The sequence below is a fragment of the Scyliorhinus torazame genome, chromosome 7 (genome assembly GCF_047496885.1).
Source record: "Scyliorhinus torazame isolate Kashiwa2021f chromosome 7, sScyTor2.1, whole genome shotgun sequence".
Taxonomy (NCBI): domain Eukaryota; kingdom Metazoa; phylum Chordata; class Chondrichthyes; order Carcharhiniformes; family Scyliorhinidae; genus Scyliorhinus; species Scyliorhinus torazame.
The window spans coordinates 14,424,366-14,433,282 of NC_092713.1; positions in this window are offsets into that span (position 1 = coordinate 14,424,366).

The following is an 8,917-nucleotide window of genomic DNA, read 5'->3' on the forward strand; positions in this document are numbered from 1 at the left end:
CCTCCCCCACCCACTCCAGCCCGCCCTCAGACACAACTTCAACTCCGCCCCCAGAGGCACGACTCCGCCTCTCCCTTCCCTCAACCAGCAGCGACAGCGACAGTGACAGCGGTCACAATGACGATAGCCACAGCACACCACGTTACAACTACACCCCTGCACCAGGCCCCACTCCCAGCGAATCTGAGCATGATTCTACTGACCCATTTGAGATCACTTATATCAAAGCCCCTGACCCAGACCCACCGCCCGACGATTACGGATTGAAGCATAGTAGCTCCAACCTCGACACACGATTCTGGCACCGAGACAATTTGTTCAGGCTCATCCGGAATGATGAGATGGACCCCAATTCGCCCCAAGCAGCTTTAGCACGGTTACTACAGTCAAGAGTTTGGCAGCCGGGAGCAGATGATGACTTGAGTCTGACTCCCACCAAACAAATTCCTTTGCGACCCTGTTCGCTATTGAGCAGTGAGGTGTCCAGATGATGGAGAAAAAAGGAACCGATGGAGAGATACGGTGTCCTTTCTGATGGAACCTGCATCATGTCTGTTGAATGTTTGTTCGTTAGTGTTATCGTTAAGTGTTGTTCGTAAACTCGAAAGTTTCATGGCCCCACGTCACCACTCCTTTGACGCCCAATGGCTGTTAATGGAACAAGTTTGTCCCCAGACAATAGTTCAGAGGAACTAGTTTGTTGACAGAACACGACTCATAGCCACTCTCCTAATTCGAGAGGCAGCCCCCCACGACGACCACATTCTTACCCGTTCTTGCCGGTTGCCCAGGCAGTGGAGAAACGGCATTGGTCCTCGCCCTGCCTGAGGAGCCCCCTCTGGTCAGCTACGCTCAGGTAGAGCACATACGGCATTGATCACCGTCCTACGCGGAGATTCCACCCATTTCTTACCCGCCGCAGCCCATACGCACCCCATTTTGGCTCATTACGTTCAAAATTCCTTTGTTTGGTTTTGGCAACCCTTAGGTTGCTTCCCTATGCTATTTACATCCTCAAACACTGGGATGGTAAATCACACAGGCTGCGAGACGGCTCGCAGTACAGCAGTATTTTTCTTAGATGCCTAGTCCAAATATTCGTTTTTTTTAAAGTCACAGTCAAAGTTAAAACCACGCAGTCACAGATGGTGACCAATTATAAAGGGAAATTGACAATAAAGGACAGACAGACAGACATACGAGATCTTAAGCAAGATAATAACAGATATTATGCTTGTGTTCACAGAACTCCGAAACCCAGGAACCCCATAGAGGAAGACAAAGAAGGAGACCGACAAAGGTGAAGACAGTCTTCGTGTTCACATGGATCTTAGCGGGATCCCTTCAGTTGTGCGCGGACGCTACCCCCCTGACCCCTACCACACAAACTGTAAATGATTCTTACCCCTGCAATACACGGAACCCCGAGATAACTAGCCCAGCGACAGCTAGCAATACCCCGACCTGGTGTGATAAGTTTATCACCTGGTACTCACTCTCATATGTAGTCGAAGCACTCTTAGTGCTGGCGATACTTTGCAGTGTTGTGCAAACATTTAGAGTTAGGAAATGGCGAAAGAGAGCATATTGCTCTTGCACCCCTGTATACAGGTTTAGGTCCCCAATTTTTGGATTTCACCAGACCCCCGAACCCATTGGGACGGATTAAAGTGCATCCATTTTTCTTTATGTGTTCTGCCAGGGCAGATAAATTTGTGTGCTGCTATTTCGTACAGTTTAAGATGTATAGATTATTTTTGGATTGTTTGTAGTTTGGATTGTCTGAATGAGGATAGTTTATTGAGAATAGTTAGAGGTTCCAGTTTTTTATTTTTCTGTAATGCATGTATTAATGCCATAGCGCCCCGTAGAGTTTTATGATAATGAATGTATTTAAAATGGTTCAGGTAAAATTGTGTTGCATAGGATAGGGCAGTGTAGAGCCAAAGTATGGGTGCCCCGGTGGTCAGAGGATGAAGATGACATAGTAAAGTGATCCTTCATGCTTCGCATTGAGGATCACAAGGAGGGAATGTAGCCATCTGGGATGGCCACGTCCCGATTACAAAATGGACACTTGCAAAGAATGCAGGGAAAATTGGACAATACTAAGAAACAAGCAGGTACAAGCTCTGTCTGTTGATTAGAAACTTAAACTCTCAGACAGGACAGAAACTGCCAAGCAATCTACATACTAATGAGCCATCTCCGCGGACAAAAGGGAAACATTTAGATAAACAATGTTAAGGCAGACACCCTGGCACCAGAAGAGACTAAGACAAAGCAGACCAACGGTCACTAGGACACGCCCAGCAATCAGGGAAACCCCCTCTATTGGAGGAAGATCGATACGACTGATTGGGAAAGACCCAATTAGTTGAGGCCAAATTCAAGGCCCGCCCAAAAGTGCGCAAAGCCCTTTTTAGTATAAAGATATTCCCCGAGGGATAATCTTCCTTCTTTTGCTTTGGCTCTCAGTGAAGAGAGAGACCAGCCGAGCAGCTACAGCAGACCAAGTAAGTTGCAAATCAACGCTCGCTACGAGATAGACGCGCCTAGTTGCTTCCCTGTAAACAGCTCAACTCAGCAGCCTCAGAACCGAGCAACGGTCTTTGTTTCTCTGAATGAGGGGGCACCCGAAGCTAAGTATAGGCTTTTAGTAATGGTGATAGTTTAGTTTGTAGAGTTTATGCATGAGTAGATTTGACTGTGTGTAAATAAATGAGCATTGCTTTTGAACTTACTAACTGGTGTATCGAGTCATTGATCAGTATTCGGTTCTGAACCTTGTGGCGGTGTCGAAAGATACCTGGCGACTCTTGAGCAAACATAATTAAACAGAGCCAAATTAAGAGCCAACCAAAGAGAGCAACACCTATCCCGCGGCACATGTGCCAACGCACAAGTGGACCGCCTCCGGGCCCTCCACGAGGACCTCTGCCACCCCGGGGGTCACTCGATTCTTTCATTTCATCAAGACCCGCAACCTGCCCTACTCCATCGAGGAGGTCAGGACCGCCACCAGGAATTGCCAAATATGCGTGGAGTGCAAGCCGCACTTCCACAGGCCAGAGAAAGCGCACCTGATAAAGCCTTCCCATCCCTTTGAACGTCTCAATATGGACTTCAAAGGGCCCCTCCCCTCCACCGACCGCAACATGTACTTCCTGAACGTGATGGACGAGTACTCCCGGTTCCATTCGCCATCCCCTGCCCCGACATGACCACAGCCACCGTCATAAAAGCCCTCCACAGTATATTCATGCTGTTTGCTTTCCCCGCCTACATACACAGCGATAGGGGGTCCTCCTTCATGAGCGACGAACTGCATTCCCTCGAGCAGGACGACCAGTTACAACCCCCGGGGAGATGGGCAGGTGGAGAGGGAGAACGGAATGGTCTGGAAGACCGTCCTACTGGCCCTACGGTCGAGGAATCTCCCAGTCTCCCGCTGGCAGGAGGTCCTCCCGGATGCTCTCCACTCCATCCGATCACTGCTGTGTACCATGACCAACCAAACCCCTCATGAACGTCTCCTCGTTTTCCCTAGGAAGTCCTCCTCCGGGACCTCGCTCGCAACCTGGCTGGCAGCTCATGGAGCCATCCTGCTCCGCAAACACGTGCGGGCACACAAGTCGGACCCATTGGTCGAGAGGCTCCACCTCCTGCACGCTAACCCTCAATACGCCTACGTGGCATACCCCGACGGTCGACAGAATACTGTCTCCCTACGGGACCTGGCACCCACTGGATCCCCACCCACACCTCCACTACTGACCCCATCCTCCCTCCCACCGGCGCACCCCACAACCGCCCCCTTCCCAGGTGGATGGGTCCTTCCACTGGTCCCAGCTCGGGGTGATGAAGCTGCTGAAGAAGCCGAAGCCACGCTCCCGGAGCCACAGATGCCCGAGCCGGCGCCTGCATCACCGCTGAAACTGCGACGATCGCAGAGGATGACCAGGGCCCCCGATCGACTTAATTGCATCACTCTGACTGTAAATAATTACTGTAAATAGTTGCGACATGTAACAAGGCAAAACACTGTGCTAATATATACCGGGTAGCACCATAACCTACACCTCTACCACTGTAAAACGCGAGACCACCACCCCCGCCGGACTCTTTTTTTAACAGTGGGTGAATGTAGTAGTCGGTATTAGGGGTATTACGGTGCCCTGAATAATGCTGTAAGACCATTGTTGTGGGAGGTACCTGAGATTGCTATTTTCATTGGTGAAGCCTGCCTGCTGGCTCCGCCCAGTAAGGCTGAGTATAAGAGCCTGTGTCTCCCCAGCAGCCGCATTCTGTACCTGTGCTGCTGGGGGAAACATCTAGTGCAATAAAGCCTTCAATTGTCTCCAATCTCGTCTCAGGAGTTATTAATCGCGCATCACAAGTAACCCGTTCTGTTTCGTTGCAAAGCTCACTTGAATGCATGTTGAGCCATAAGGTCCGTGCCCCCCCCTCCCCCATGGTACAGCACCGGGTCTGGGGCACGCTGCAAAAAGCTCTGGGGAGTCCCTCTCGAAACTTCACGGGCAAGCATTTGCAATTGCGCACGTTCGAAAAATGCGATTTGAGTTGCAGGCTCTGATCGGTTCTTTCAGGGTCGCTGAAACAATAGTTCTTCAGGAAAACGTAGAGGAATTAAAACCTTTTCTAACTTTCGGGTAACTGCCGTAAAGGCCCAGACTGAGCACCTCCCCCCATCACAGGAACCCCCCTCCCGCGACCTCCTCCCCCCCCACCAGGACTCCCTGCACAGCCCCAATACCCGGGGTACTTCCCCTTAATTGGAAACATTTAAAAAACGTAACTGTTCTCGGAGTGGCAATCGACACCAATCACCACTCCGAGGAAGTTACATCGTGTTTGCCTGCTAAAAATATGTATTTATTGGGGCTGTGCTTTTAATTGAACCTCTATTGAATTCAGGGCTCTGGGATCAAAGGAATACTGAACAGGAAGACTGAACAACAAAGAACAAAGAACAAAGAAATGTACAGCACAGGAACAGGCCCTTCGGCCCTCCAAGCCCGTGCCGACCATGCTGCCCGACTAAACTACAATCTTCTACACTTCCTGGGTCCGTATCCCTCTATTCCCATCCTATTCATGTATTTGTCAAGATGCCCCTTAAATGTCACTATCGTCCCTGCTTCCACCACCTCCTCCGGTAGCGAGTTCCAGGCACCCACTACCCTCTGCGTAAAAAACTTGCTTCGTACATCTACTCTAAACCTTGCCCCTCTCACCTTAAACCTATGCCCCCTAGTAATTGACCCCTCTACCCCGGGGAAAAGCCTCTGACTATCCACTCTGTCTATGCCCCTCATAATTTTGTAGACCTCTATCAGGTCGCCCCTCAACCTCCTTCGTTCCAGTGAGAACAAACCGAGTTTATTCAACCGCTCCTCATAGCTAATGCCCTCCATACCAGGCAACATTCTGGTAAATCTCCTCTGCACCCTCTCTAAAGCCTCCACATCGTTCTGGTAGTGTGGCGACCAGAATTGAACACTATACTCCAAGTGTGGCCTAACTAAGGTTCTATACAGCTGCAACATGACTTGCCAATTCTTATACTCAATGCCCCGGCCAATGAAGGCAAGCATGCTGTATGCCTTTGGTAGGTCAGAGAAACCCTCGCACCGGCTTCAATTCATGGAAGCAAGTCTCCTCCACCTTTGAGAATGGACCTGCTGCTAATGTGTCTGTCCAGGAATTAAATAACACACCTCAAAGTACCCATGCAGGGTGAGATGGTGATGTAATGGTCTTGTCGCTGGACTAGTCATCCAGAGGCTGCCACTGCTCTGGGGACAATGGTTCAAATCCCACCCCGGCAGAAGGTAGAATTTAAATTCGATAAACTCAATGGACTCGAAACCTTGATAGTTGTTTGAACCCACGGTGTTCCTTGAAGAAGGAAAGTCTGCCATATTTACCCTGCCTGGCCTCCGTGTCAATCCAGCAACTTGGCAGCCAACGACTCTGGAATTCAAAGCTGTTTCTCAGTAAGGTGGTGCCCGTGGCAACCACCTTCGATTGTGGTAAGAACCCACCTGGTTTCCCCGATATGCAACAACCACAGGTTAGTCCCGGGTAGGATGGATGGTGGGTTCCAGAGCTGGCAGAGGGCAGGCATCAGAAGGATGGGAGATCTGTTCATAGACAGAAGCTTTCCCAGTTTGAAGGCGCTAGAGGACAAATTTAATCTGGAGTGTCAGAAGACCCGGGAGTTCAGGGGGCGAAAGAGGCCGACGTCTTGGCCTTTGCCTCCCTGGTAGCCCGGAGACAGATTTTATTAATGTGGAGGGACTCGAAGCCCCCCGAGTGTAGAGACTTGGGTTAACGACATGGCTGGGTTTCTCAGCCTCGAGAAAATAAAGTTTGCCTTAAGAGGGTCTACGCTAGGGTTCTCTCGGAGGTGGCAGCCGTTCCTCGACTTTCTCGGGGAAAATGAAAATGTCAGCAGCAGCAGCAATCCGTAGGGGGGGAGGGGGGGGGGGCGGGGTGGGGGGGGGTGAGTGCTTCATTGGGATGGTGTGGGAAGACTGGGTCGCGTGGGGTAATGTCTATTTAATTGTTATTGAATATTCTCTTTTTGCACTACGTTAATGTTCACTCTAGTTTGTTTCGTTATTATTGTTACTACTGTTTTATTATGAAAAATTCTGCAAAACCTTAATAAAAATACTTAAAAAAAAAAAAGAACCCACCTGGTTCACTGATGTCCTTCAGGGAAGGAAATCCGCTGTCTTTACCCGGTCTGGCCTACATGAGACTCCAGACCCCACACAGCGATGCGGTTGACTCTGAACATCCCTCTGAAATGGCCGAGTCAGCCACTCAGTTCAAGGGCAATTAGGGATGGGCGATAAAGTCTGTCCACGAAAGAATTAAATGAAATCAAGTGTGTGGAGTGTGGTTCTAACTAGTTGCTGCACGCGATGCTGCCCTGGCTGTCACCACAGTTCGAGTTCTGTTTAGAATTTCGGTTCAGGTTCCAAGTTCTGCATGATCTTTTAAAAATCTAATATTGTTTGTATTTGTGTTTAACATTTAACTGCAAGCAATTGTTCAACTTCAAAATCTCAAGCAGGGGGAAGGGAAGTTATTGACTGTCAGCAGCTGAGGGTTAATTAATTAGGGGAACTGACTTGAACTCGTCTCTGCTATACCTGCGGTCAGCTCACCCCTTTGTACAGAACATAGAAATTCAGCAATCTCTGCGCGGCCAGCACAGAGTGCAGCTTCAGACAGAGTGTAGACGTTTGGTGAAGAGGGGAAGGAGGTACTCCTTGGCTTTCCTTACTTTTTCGCCCTGTTGTACAGGGGAGGACGTGACTGAGCTGTTGACGAGTATCTAATGAATATTTGGTAAGTCGTCAAGGTCTATTTTTCGAAGGTTTAAAATGGTACTGGAGTTTGTGATAAGATTAATAAATATCGAAAAGAAAATAAGTAATTGAATAAAATAAGTATATAATTAGTTCAAGATCATCCAGTGGTGTGTCGTGTAGGGGGTCTTTTACTCCACATGTGTGTGTCTCTCTCCTGGAGGTGACGGTAGACTGTGGAAGTGTCACACTTTGACGACTTCGCAGGAGCGAGAGAGAGAGTGGGTCACTGTTTATGCCTGACCAGTGAACCCGCTTGACTAAGAGTTTTCAAGGCGCCCGAACCCCCGCGGTTCTAGACTTCGGAATTACGTTCTAGATCCACCAGAATGAACAGAGAGACGAGCGGCTGATGCAAAAGGCCACATTTTATTGAGGAGGGAATGAAATCAACCAGACCTGCCAACGTGCACACACAACCAGTTGCTATGCTGTGGAAGCCATGATGTGGAGATGCCAGCGTTGGACTGGGGTGAGCACAGTCGGATGTCTTACAACACCAGGTTAAAGTCCAACAGGTTTGTTTCAAACACTAGCTTTCGGAGCACTGCTCCTTCAAACCTGTTGGACTTTAACCTGGTGTTGTAAGACTTCTTACTATGTTGTGGAAGGAAGGGACTGTAAAGGCACACGGGGATTTTTAGGTTTACACGTCCTTGCACCATTCCCAACCACCCTTCCTCAACACCTGGCTGATTGGGGATTTCTGTGGACTCTGGAATCCACTTGCCACTCCTGGAGTCGAGCAATTTTAGAGACTTTTTGGTCATTGGAGCCGACAAGATCGCAGCTCAGTCAACGTTGGCCGGTTCCCGTCGCTGGGCGTCTGCCTTCGGTCCTCGGGTTCGACGTTTTGTTGGTTGGGTCGGCCTAAGAGGAGCTCCCAGCTGTGTTCGTGAAGAGGTGAACTCGAAAAGTGAAACCCCGAAGTGAACTCCCAAGAGGACTGCTCAAATTGGAAAGTGTTGCCTAACCAATCCTGGCTGCCACCTCCCAGCGGTTGGTTGAATTGATGTGAGTGCTTCGAGCTGATGGGGTGCAAAATGTTTTTTTCTGATGGGCCTCAGCAAGTGTGCATCGTTTCCCCATCGAGATAGTTTACAAGGGCGGCACGTGACCCAGTGGTTAGCACTGGGACTGCGGCGCTGAGGACCTGGGTTCGAATCCCGGACCTGGGTCACTGACCGTGTGGAGTTTGCACATTCTCCCCGTGTTTGCGTGGGTTTCACCCCCACAACCCAAAGGTGTGCAGGCTAGGTGGATTGGCCACGCTAAATTTTGTTCGCAGCACGGTTCAATTCCCGTAACAGCCTCCCCGAACAGGCGCCAGAATGTGGCGACTAGGGGCTTTTCACAGTAACTTCATTTGAAGCCTACTTGTGACAATAAGCGATTTTCATTTTCATTTCATTTCAAATTGCCCCTTAATTGGAAAAATATATATATTTGGCTACTCTAAATTTATTTTAAAAAAAGAGATAGTTTACCAGACATCGGCTGGGTCCCAAACC